At 36.0% G+C, this 12950-nt stretch overlaps 1 pseudogene; it reads left to right on the top strand.

The window, feature by feature from the left end:
- LOC113097369 (mannosyl-oligosaccharide 1,2-alpha-mannosidase IA-like) overlaps positions 1–12950 on the top strand; it is a 48484-nt pseudogene that overhangs the window by 19443 nt on the left and 16091 nt on the right.

Genomic DNA, 12950 nt, shown 5'->3' with positions numbered 1-12950 from the left:
AAGAAAAAAAAAACGTGGACTACGCCTTTAAGTGCAATGCTGTGTGTTGAAAATGCATTTAGGAGATCTAAAGACACTTATCCCATCCTTCCTTCTGTGTGAACTCTCTGCTGCTGACTAGGTAGTTATAAACAGTCTTATCAAATTTGCCTTGTCATATACTTATGAGGGCTCCTGAATACTATCTCCACAGCTACACACTACCTCACCTTGTCTGCTTTTACTGGAAAACAGCATAAAAATGACTGTTTCATTGTGATAATGTCCTCTCAGTGAAGGCGGCTTGATAGCAGCAGCTTATTATTATTATTAACAGTTGGAATCTTTGGATTTTCTTTAAGCTTTGTCTTTCTAAGTTGCCAATTAAAGAATCAACCAAGAAAAAAAAAAAGAACTTCCTCTCTTTGTTTGAACAAATAAGAGACAAGGCAAAATGCACAAAACCACTTGAACGTGCATCACAATGCAGGGCTTCAGACTCGCTCTTCCCACTGGTCACTCTTTTGCAACTTTCTCATTTGTTCGCACGAGCACATGATTTTGTCGCAATATACTTTTATCATAGTTTATAGTTATATGGAAATGCAAATGGTTAACATTCAACATGCATCATGTTTCATATTCCTTTACTTATTTACCAAGGTCCTGTTTTTCTTGGAAAACACCGTTGTTCTTTCCTCCTCAGCAACGGCTGCCAAGGCCACACGTGGAACCAACCAAGAAATGAATAATATGCATTGGTTTGAAGGATAGAGGTACTAGGCTATTCCATGCGGCATCTCCGTGTCCCATCTCTTGATACCTGTCCCATCAACAGTGCATACACAAGACATTCAAGCCATTTTTGGTAAGCTCCACTAGACGATGAATGGAGATGCTTCATGTTGTTCATTGATTTCTTTTGTCAAGCTGCCGCAGCCACGTATGGATTTCAAACACGGCACCACCAAGGCAGTAAACAAGAAGTTGTAAATGAGAGTAAAGCCACATGCCTGCTGGGAACAGATTGCGTGTGTTGAGAGAAGGGATGAAGATCTTACCAATGATAAGCTGCTGAAGAATCTGCGACTGTGAGAATGTACGAGTGGTTAAAGGAGGAGACAGGCTCCAGTTCATAATCCTAATTCTCTCCGTGGCAGACACGCAAACCCTCTGATAGTCTCTCTTGTGACTGTGGTGGTTGTAATTAAGTTACCAGAACCTTTTCAGGAGTTTGAAAGTGGCGTTCGAAAGCCTGTATCTGTGGCTCAGATTTGAATTAATCTATTGATATGTGCTCAGGCATTTTATATGGCTGGTTATTTTGCTTGAGTTGAGGTGAAATGTTACAACTGAAGTAGATGGTGAAAAAGGATGCATTTGTTAAGACGAAAGCCAGTTGATGATTTTATGGTCTTCTGCTTTGCTCTAACCAATTTTTCAAGCACAGGCTTGATGCCCAGGTGGGTCTAATTAGATTTTTATGCTAAACGGGTTTACCTAATGTGCTCGGTGGTTTTGATTGTACTGACTTTTGAGGAAGACCGATGCATTGTCAGATTCTGTAATGAAAAGACATCCATCTTAATGACAACCACATAACACTTTTGTTTTGGCTTTTTAGTAGCATTTTCAATAAAATTTAAATAATTACATGCAATTGCATGTAAATACAGATTTTATTAATTGAATTATTTAAATTAATCATATATCAGACAAAATCCCACGTGAGGATATTAATGTATATAATTTCCAAAATTAGTTTCCAAAAACTAATTTTTTAATATGATTTTTGAATTTGATTTGCTTTTCAGATTCCTTGATCTATTTGTTATATCAATTATAACTATGAGCTTTGAGGTAGAAAAAATTTAGATTGTAGTATATTACATGCAGTATATACTGTGTTATATATTATATTATATACAGTAAACTATAATATAAAATATTTAATCAATTTAATATATTGACTGAATGTTTGTATTATATATTTATTTATATTTTATTTTTTTATTTTATTTTAACACAAACACTTTTGTATGTTTTTTTTTATTTTTTATTATTTTTTTATTTATTTTATATTTCATTTTTTGTATTGTTTTTTTGTATGTTTTTAATTTTCTGCAAAAACTATGATATTTTTATTATTATTAATTATTTATATATATATTATATGTATGTGTGTGTGTGTGTGTATAATATTTTAATCTCTCGGCCTTTAGTCTGATGTCAATGAACCTTAACCAGATTCAATACCTGACATTGATCTGACTGGATGCTTTTACACACATACACTGTGCGACTATGCAAAGCAGTGCACAGTTCCAGAGAAACAATGGGCTGTCAAACACCAATCCATGACTGAACTTGTTGTTTGAAGTCTCAAGCGACTTGCACTACAGTTCTGGAGCAGAAAAAGAAGCACTGTCAGCACGCATTGTCCCTGTTGGTGTGAGGAAGAAAAAAAGAGGCATATTAAGGGGTGTTATGATGAGAGATGGAGGGTTTGGGAACGGGCAGGCGGGTACAGTAGGAGGGGTTGAATTTGCAGTGTTTGAGTGCAGTTGTTGCTATAGAAATAGAAAGTAGTCTTTCTGGGAGAACTTAAAATGAACATGCAGAAGATTAAAGGCAGGCAGTATATGGAGAGTGGGTGATGAATTTTACCCAGCACTGAGATTGTGACCGATTTTAGTGCTTCTGCTAGCATGCAGATTGTAGGGTTCTTTCTTTCCCTCACTCTTTACAAAGTCCAAAATACAAAAGCACTTTTTTCTGCCATTTCATTCTGCCAGAATCATGCAGTCCATTTCCTTTTTCCCCCTCACTTTCTGTTTGACCTAAAACCTTTCTTTTTCTGATCCCTTCTTGGATCCCATTTACCCCCCTTTAGCCCGCTATGCCAACCCCATTTCCTCTCCATTTCCCTGAAGACAGGAAGCACGAGTCATTTCCACATTGCAAATGGAGCACTGTGTTCAGTGCACAAAATGTAGAACATCAAAACAACCAAGTATATGATTTGATAGTTCAATCTATAACTAGTTAATCTCTAATATATTTTTCTTTGTTTAGTGTAGTTTTAGTGTTGCCACGAATAGAGTGCAAGGCTGTGGGAAACACTGTATATATATATATATATATATATATATATATATATATATATATATATATATATATATATATATATATATATATATATATATATATATATATATATATATATATATATATATATATTTTAGGGGTGCTCCGATTGATCAGCTACCGATCACAATCAGCCGATAATTGCCTTGGGATGATTTATCAGCGGTCTCTAAAAAGGCCGATTTCATAAAACCCATCACAAGCTGATGATGCACCTGTCCGGTGTGGGTGAAATAATTCTAATGTGTTAGGTGAGGTACAATTCATATTTCTTAATTAAATAACTGAAAGTAGTTTGAAAAAGTTTATTTGAGCCATAATTTTCACAAACGTTGTAAATGAATCACAGCACACTCTTTCTCTCTAAAAATGCAAATGGCTAAGGTCACATCGCGTCTGCACAGTTGACACAGGAATCGTCACTATCGAGGTAGTGTCACATCGTCACTAAAGTTTAGAAAATGCATTTTTTATTTTATTTTATTCTTGCCAGTGCTCACTTTCCTGAAGACCGCACTTGCAGCGCACACACATAATAATACTCCGTTTGCAGTGCATATGTGGTGCATATTTTTTCTGCGCTCGTGTTAATGGTTTAAAGTGTTCACACTGCACACACTGTTGCGGTCTGGCAGTGCGTTTAGGAGCGGTGTGTCTGCAGCTGTTTAGAGATTATTTCCACACTCAGTCTATTTTTGCTGCACAGTATGTGCTGAATTAAGGTAACAGTGCATTGTTTGCGGTAAATATGAGCATGCATTGACACAAATGTAGTAATTACACCATGAATGCATATAATTAAAGTCTGTGTTTCACAGCCAACACTTTTAGATAAACAAGGTAATGATTTTAAAGTTTTTTTATTAAAGTTCTTTATGAACCGCATGATTGCTTGTAATAAAGATTTAAATGCAAAAGAATGGCTGCAGAGCTAACTGTTTCTGTCAATGGTAAGATTTACTTTTGAATGTTTGGGATAACGTAAGAAAGTATTTTAAATGTTTTGCTTTAGCAACTTGATATATAAATCTAAAAGTAAATGCAAAAGTCAAAAGCATTGAATAATTGATGAAAGGTTGTAGTATTTTACAGTGTAAAAATAAAAAATAAAATAAAAAAGAATCACAATTCTTTTAAGTAACAATGTTTGGATTTAAAATCAAAAGGATGGATAAATGTTGTTTTTGTGGTAAACAGCCACGGATCAGGAGCAGACTCCTCCTGTCTGTGCTGCTTCAGTACCACACATGGACTACATACACACTGCAAACGGAGTATGTTCGAACCTGTGTGTGTGTGTGTATGTATGTATGATCCTTCAATAATTGTTGTTCAAGAAACATTTCTTATCAATGATAAACAGTTGGTCTGCTGTGGTGGAAATTATACTGAAGGTTTTATATACTAGAAGAACTGTATATTTTTAACATTGTTATAGAGTTTTATATTATTTTTTCTTATTTCAGGGTGTCTTATTTCGCGGGGTTTTAAAAAGTATTAAAAAGTGATAAATCAAAATGGTCAAATTTAAGGCCATTAAAAGTGTTAAATGTGGTCTCAGAGGTATTATTTTTTTTTCCAAATTAGGTATTATTTTTTCCAGACTATCAGGTGTCCTATTCTGATTGAAATTCTATCTGCGTTTGCGTTAGTTCGTTTATATGGGCTTTAGCATATCTGGGCACATAATCAAAGATCTTCCGTCTCCGTCTCACTGTATGTTTGATGCTGACGTCATATTCAGTGGTCGTTCGGCACTATGGTTCGGCATCATCTCAGAACACTGCGCGCTCTACAGAAGTGGCTGGCTTGCGTTTTATTTTAGACTTGCTTCAAGGCATATCTTCAACGACTGGACAACCATCGTCGTCTTCATGGACAAATGCAAGTTTTCTAATAGCTGGGTTAACGACCCAGCGTTTAAGGACTGGCTCAGGCCTGTACAGGGAATAACAGGCAGTAGTGTTGTCAAAAGACCCGGTACTTCGGCACCAAGTCGGTACTAAAAAAATTTAAATGTGACGGTACCAGGTTTCTTTAAGGACCAGTAGTACAGAGGTCCCGTTCAAACCCGGTTCTTGACGCATACAGCGCTATGATTTCCGCGAAGCAGAAAACGAGTACGGAATCTCAAAATTCAGTCATGTAAATGAAACTTACATTTTAATATGGACAGTCATGGAATTTGTGAAAGTATAAATTAATTAAATCAAATCTCCATATGGACCAATATCTGTAAATGTTAAGCCGCAAAAGTTGTTTGAAATATGAATCCGTGTTCTGCGCGTCTCTGTGTGAATTAATGAATGGCAGAGACGTGCGGGTTTGTTTACTACATAGACTGAAGTGCATGACGCTTGCATTAATTTCAGCATCTGTTGTCTTTTCCTGTCAAAATAATGGAGTTCATTTAGAATTATTCAAATTAATTTTCGAAAAAGCAGAAGACATACCGGTTTCTCAAAATGACAAATATGCATTCATTACGCCTAAAAGAAACTTTTTACATGAGGGCATTGTGCTAGAAATATTACTATTATTTAGTAAAATGTATGTGATACTGCTACCACTGTTGAAAAAAATAAAAAACTTTATTTTTTAAAGAAATAAATCTCAATATTTCTTCCATGTTTTAATTTTAATAGCAAATCCCCTTTATTTACCAAAAATAAAATGTGTTTAAATTTGATAAATTAAAAGACAAATGAATAAATAAATTTGGGTGAAACTTGTTTACTGTTTTTCATAATTATATAACTTGTAGAAAAAAACTTTAAACACAGTTGTAAATAAGTATATAGAATGGCATTGTTTTCTTTTTTATTAGCAAATTTTTGTGTTTTGCTTTGGTACCGAAATTGGTACAGAGAACCGTGGATTTTCACTGGTATCGGTACCGAATACTGACATTTTGGTACCATGACAACACTAACAGGAAGGCTTATTGTTCGGTGTGTAAAAAAAAAACATCAATGTCAACTGGATGGGAGCTAACGCACTTCGGTCGCATATGCAATCCCCTAAACATAAAAATGGAATGCGTGCTCGGAGAGAGCAGTTAATTCTACCAATCTCAGCTATCAGCGCGGCTGCACCTCCACCACCACCGCCAAAAATTTGTGGCGCAGTTTGTGAATCCGCAACAGTTCTTAGAATCCGCAACAGTTCATAGAAGATGCCTGTTTGTAATGCATCAACTTGCAATGAATACCAGCCAGTGTGCTGGAACTATCCATTTTCTCCATTGCGCATTTTATGGTATTTGTTTTATTTTTATTTACTAAGTGAAATAAATGTGCAATATGCTGTCAACATCAGTCTATAAATCTATTATTTTTTGTATGTTATATATGTCAAAATCTGTGTAAATAATAGAAAGGTCGCTGATTAACACTTGCAATTCAGTGTCGTGATGGTTTTAAAAAATATTCTGAAGGTAGTAAAAAAGGTATTAAAAAGTAGTAAATTTAACTTAAGGATCGCTGTATATACCCTGTATTTATTTAAACCGCTTCGTATGGTCCCACTGCAACAGCTTATTTTGAAAATATTCCCAGAAAGAGATGGTCCTCTAGGAATGGGCATGTGCTTCAGAGCACCTCAACCTTGTGGCAGCTGTTTGATCTGTTTGGCAGGCCGTGGGGTGGATGCCTCCCAGGAATGTGTGAAAGAAATAACAAGGCAAAAGCTAGTCTAAAAATCAAATTTCAAGCATCCTCACCATGTTCATGTGCACCTGTCCTCTCCGCTCGTCTGACATAAGCCACTCAGTGTCGGTCCCCTGTCAGCCAGACCTCATGCTTGTGTTTCCGCCACTGAAGGTTGTCTGGGGTTCTGTGTACTGTTTGCACCATGTTCTGACCCGACCCTTTGGGTGGCGTCACCAGAGTAATCACATGTGGGCCATAACCTTGTTGCTCGTTGACGTCACTGGAGCCCGCTGCCGTCTGAAAGACAGAAATCACTCAGCCGGAGCGATGCAGACAGATGGCAGGCACATCCACAAATGATAGGATTACACCGGACATATTAGAATTTGCAGGTATTAAAATCCTCTTGAAAAAGCAATTTCAATAACGCAGAATCTATGTTTGGATTTAAACTGATGTGTGTTGTAGACATGTTAGACTGTGTGAGTCTTTCACAAAATAAACACAGTTTAAGGATTATTTTAAGTATGACCATGATTCATGGTGTTTAGCAGTCTTTACTTGGTTTTAATGTGCAAAGTAATAAAGGGGATAGAAGTTATTTCTATTGCTTTTTTTTGTTTTGGTTTTATTATTATTATTATTATTACTATTAATATTATTACTTTATTTGGGCCATTAAATTGTTTTAAATTGTCTTTTTATTTTTTTTATTATCCTTTTTTTTTATGCATATACAGTATGTGGTCATGAATGGCTCTTTTTTTTTTTTTTTTTTTTATATACCGATTGCAAGAAAGAAAAAAAATGGTCTTGCCATGCTCACTTTTTCTTCCTCTTCATTATTTTAATTTATTTTAAAGGCAAGTTGTTTTGTTACATGCTTTTGTTAATTTTTTACGTTTTTTTTTTTTTTTACTTTTGAAAAAATGTTACTATAGTTTTATTTCAGTTAAAATTTTTATATTCCTTTTAGTAATTTTAGTACTTAAACCAGTTGGCAACATTTCTATTTTTTTATCATTATAATTTTTTTCTTTCTTTTTTTTTATTCATTTCAGTTCTTTCAATTTACCTTTTTTTATAGTTTTAGTTAAAAAATAATTACCCTCTGTTCAGTTATAAAAATAAGAATCTATTTTTGCCTTTTCGTGCTGTAGCTTCAGCGGTGCAGGAAGCACTGGTAAGAATAAATACAGCTTGTGGTCGTCTTCTCAACCAGTTGGAGGCCTGCGGGCAGCTCTGTCTATCTGCTCATCTCCAGCCTGGACTCCTCAGCTTAAGACACTTGTTTCCACTTCTTTTATCTTTTCTTTTTCAGTCAGTATGTTTGGTGTTGAGTGGCTGTCTTTGAAAGCAAAGAGAGTTACATGATTAGGGCACGCTTAAAGTTGGCCAGTAGTCAATAAACTGATCTAATTTGACTGGAGCCAGTTGGCTGGTGTTGGGAGTCTGTGCCGAGGCTGTAAACGACTTGAGTCCAAGGAGTGTGTGTGTGTGTGTGTGTGTCAGGAGTTATTTTTTTTCTCTCTTTCTCTTTTTGGTGCTGTCTGGCGCTCTCCAGGGAGAACAGAAGGTCTGTTTCTGTTGAGCTGCTAACTGACACCCCTGGGGAGAGCAAGAACTGTGGTCTAAAAACTCTTTCTTGTGAGTTTTAGAATGAATGAGCTGGTGGTGGATTACTTAACACACAAATTACTGAGGATATTTCATCATTCTCCAATCATTGTTTCTCTGGGATCATCAGCACCGTCCTGTCACAGTGAAAAATGAGTTCTGAGCGTTTCTGCTTATCTTTGTTTCCTCTACACACCACACATCATTAGTAAATAATGCAGCTGCTTTTCCCCTTCTACTTAATAAATTAAGTGTTTTAAAGGTGCTGTATTTAAGTTTTTGACTCTACTAAAGCATAAAAAAACCATAATATGTTTGCAGATATTTAAGAAACATGCCAAGTTAACATACTTGTTTAACATACTTTGAAAATGTGCTTTCCAAGCAGGAATGTTTTTCTCTGTTTTGGTTTGTGAAACCCATCCACTGCCAGTTTACCCAATTGTATTTCGGCACCCCGCGCTCGTTCCTGTTTGTGACGTCTATCTGGCAACCTGCCTCTGTCAAGTCTGAGGAGGAGGGGCCGGGTGAAAAGACCCCTCTCCAATATTTTGAATTTGGAATGCAATGCTTATTTCAACCACTTGGTGTCAATCCTACACACAGCACTTTTAAGTAAACAAAAATACAAAACAAAAAATGTGAAATTGTAATAATTTAGTTTCAAGCTACTCTATTTCTTGTATTTTTCATTATAATGAGTCATGTACACAATTTTGCATTGCACTTTTCTTTTAAAATTTCTTTTTTTTTTTTTTTTGAAATATACAAAGTGTGGAAAGATGCTTTCAGATGTTCTTACAAATGCTCACTATAATTCACAAAATGCTCAAACATTTTGTAAGCTTAAAACACATTGCACAGGTATGTAATTTTATATCTGTAATTTTATGCACCGTTAAATGTGGAACAGTTTGCATTTTTATTTTGCGTTGACAAAATGTGTAAATGTGCTTTTGCCTTTTTAATTACTTTGATTTAGTGGAATTGGATTGATCCGTATACTCATAGGATTGATATAGCCTTAGTGTCGGAAACGAGTCCCAGTCCACTTTTCCATGATTATTAAAAACTCCCATTTTAAATGGTTTTTGTACACAAACATTTCAAAGGAGTCAATCCGTGATTGAAAACCAGTTGCTTTGTCAGCATCAAGGGGCAACCATGCAGTTTCCTGAAGTTATTACTTTCTGTAATTTCTGTGATTGTTTTACCTTTGCATTTAGGAAGTCAACCAAAATTCACAAAGGTAACCCCCTTCATCTGTCACTCTCTCTCCTCAGATGATGCAGTTTTCTTGGGATAATTACAAGCGCTATGCCTGGGGCTCCAACGAACTGCGTCCCGTCTCTAAACAAGGCCACTCCAGCAATTTGTTTGGTGAGTCTCTGTCTCGAGTGTGACTGTGAAACTATGATTCATGCACATACAGGTTGACATCTCAACAGTGAATTGCTAAACAGTCAGAACTGTCAATCAGCGCTGCACAGGTGGTTAGGTGACCTCCATCAAAAAGGCTTTTGATTTCTCTCCACTCTTTCTCACTTCAAGCTCTGTCTGGGTCCATTTCTGCTTTCAAGAGGGCAAAAACAAAAGCATTTCTGTCTTCATCAGGCAGGGATAGCATGGTCACACTGCACAAATATAGTTTCATGATACCTTGATCCTCTCTGGTGCCTCTTTCGCATTAATGTGTTTTCCTTGTCTGTAAAGAAATGTTGTTTTGCTGCTTTTGCCCGTCACCCTCTTGACCTGTTTCTATTTTGAAGCTGAAAAGCGCAGGTTGTGAGTGGGCAGACCAGTCTGTGAATAATTCATGAAGGACTGTCCATCCATATTCCTGTGAGCTTTGTAATATGCATCAGTATCTCAGAGTATGCAGCAGCAACTCATTATCACACTCTGTATCTTTATGTTGTAATATGCGTGACTTAGCTCCTCCCAGAAATGACACTGTGCCTTCCAAAAAATTGGGAACTATCAGCATGCATTTTCACTTAGTTATCATTCTAGAACAACAATGATGATTTTTACAAATAATAATGACACAATAAACTTTTCACAGTCAAACATGCCTGCACTGATTAAACTTGGCCCAGGTGTGTGTGTGATAGTAGTTTGTGTCCGAACACATTTGTAGCTTCATTGATTGATTAACAATTAAGTTTAGTGCACAACAGACCAATTAAAACAGTTTAGAAATAATTTATCTGATAGCATTAGTGTTTTATTTTTTATTATTTTTAGAGTTATTGTCAAGTTATAAAAACTAATGCTTAAATGTGGTCCAAACCTTAGTTTGAAACTTAGACTTTTAAAAACTTTTGTGAAATCTATTTACAGGTGAAAATTAATGATGCACTCTAAGTGCACTATAAGTCACACCTGAGTATAAGTCGCATCAGTCCAAAAATACGTCATGACGAGGAAAAAAACATATATAAGTCGCATTTATTTAGAACAAGGGACCAAGAGAAAACATTACCGTCTATAGGCCGTGAGAGGACGGTAATGCTTTCTCTTGGTTCATTTCTCTCGGTTCAAGTCAAATTAATTTTGATAAATAAGTCGCACCTGACTATAAGTCGCAGGACCAGCCAAACTATGAAAAAAAAAAAGTGTGACTTATAGTCCGGAAAATACGGTAGTAAGCAATTATGAAAATCGACTGTTTTACATACAACATCGGAATATAAACATTTACATTTAAACAAACATTTATTAGTCATTTAGATTTTTATTTTATTTTATTTCAAACATATTTTAAAATGATAATTTTCAGTTACAGACCGAATTTTGGTGCATCACTATAAACAAATAAAAAAATGAATCTGATCAAATGAGGGACTGACTTTGACTGACTGAAAACTTTTTTTGATCATACTGATCATTTCCAACCCTATATCCTCTTAATGAATTGAGCTCTCTGAATCTTGTTAGTCACACATCTTGCTGTTTTTGCGAGTCGAGATCGTGTTATGAAAAATTCATCAGACGTGCTGCTGTTGTTTTGTAAACTCCACATAGTCATTTGGTGCTCAGCTGGAGGACAGGCCGGGGATTTACAGCGCACATTTGATTAACCTCCATAATTTTGCTTTGGACGTGCCAGTAGAATATACGGTCTTAATTTATTTGGTTCACACACTATCAGAATAACAATATGGCAAGAATTAAATTACACTCTTTCGTATGCACTCAGATGTGCATGTGTGTTTCCAGGCACATTTGAGTGCTCGTAAATTTCTCAAATAGTAAGGTTGGCCCCATGGGGCATACGGCCACATCAGAGACCACGGAACACACATTTTTGTCTTGCAGGGTTTGCCATTATTAATTTAGAGGTTGGGTTAATGCTACGTTGGATGTGAATAAAAGATGATCTGGAATACGCTGGTCAGGGTTTCTATACCTGACCTGACCAGGCAGCTGGAATCGACTGTTTTGTGCTGCTTCAGATCTTGTTCCTCAGTGAGATGTGAGCTGCTGAGACCGGCCGGATGGATCACACACTCCGATATATAGTGCAAAGCCTTTACTGGAAGACGTGCTCACAAAATCAGACACTTTACAACCCCCAGGACTTTAGCTCGCAGAGAAAAATCAGGCTGCAGTCATGCCATATGGAAGTGCTTAGTCAAGACATTATGCCTGCTTCTGTGTCACATGTTGTGTGTCATGCACACACACACCAAGTGTGCAAAGATCTTTCCCTCTAGCATTTAACCTCACTTGCATTAATTGCATTAATTCTTGTGCAGTATATGGCAAATTCCTGATGAATTGCATTTAACCAACCGTGAAAAATCATTAAGGCCTCAGAATCTGTGGATTAGTGTGATTTTGAATATCTCACACACTCTGAGCTTGTTTAAGGCCATTAAATCTACATTACCTGGGACAGAAGTAATGAGAATGCGGTAAAAGAGAACGGGTGTTTATCATTTTATAATTTGATAGATTAAACTGATGGACAGTTGATTAGCACATTTTTGGTGTTCCTGGTACTAAAATAAATATGGAATTTAAGGAAAGACTGGGATGTGTGAGTGTGGACAGTTTTGTGAAAAATTGAAAGTTAAGTAAAAGCACCATTCTTTCTATATTTGGTTTAACTTAAATGTACCAGATGTCATTTATGTAAATTAAGTATTTCTTGAAAATAATTTAAATAGATTTGACACACTTATCAAGTTTATTCATTTAAAGATGATTTTCATTATCAGCTTCAGATTGTTCTCCATATTGTACAGCCCTCATGATTGGTTATGTGGTTCTCAGGGGCTATATGGGCTATACTCGCATCCTTTATTTTGCATGATTTACAGTTCAGCATTTAATTGGTTTAAATTGAAATGGATATTATTAAATTGGCAGCACTGTTTCATAACTTTATTTTCCTTCTAATGATGAAAGGAATCGTTTTTGGTGGATTATTTAATTGCTAGATTTTACTTTCCATAGCTCACACAGTCTATCATGGTGCTATCAACGCCGAGGTCATGGGTTCGATTCCCAGAGAAAACAAGAACTGAAATAACAAATAAAATCTGTACC

The sequence above is a fragment of the Carassius auratus genome, unplaced genomic scaffold (assembly GCF_003368295.1).
Source record: "Carassius auratus strain Wakin unplaced genomic scaffold, ASM336829v1 scaf_tig00216201, whole genome shotgun sequence".
In the NCBI taxonomy this organism is placed as follows: Eukaryota; Metazoa; Chordata; class Actinopteri; order Cypriniformes; family Cyprinidae; genus Carassius; species Carassius auratus.
The sequence above is the reverse complement of the archived record's forward strand: the minus strand, read 5'-3'. Positions and strand labels throughout refer to the sequence as shown.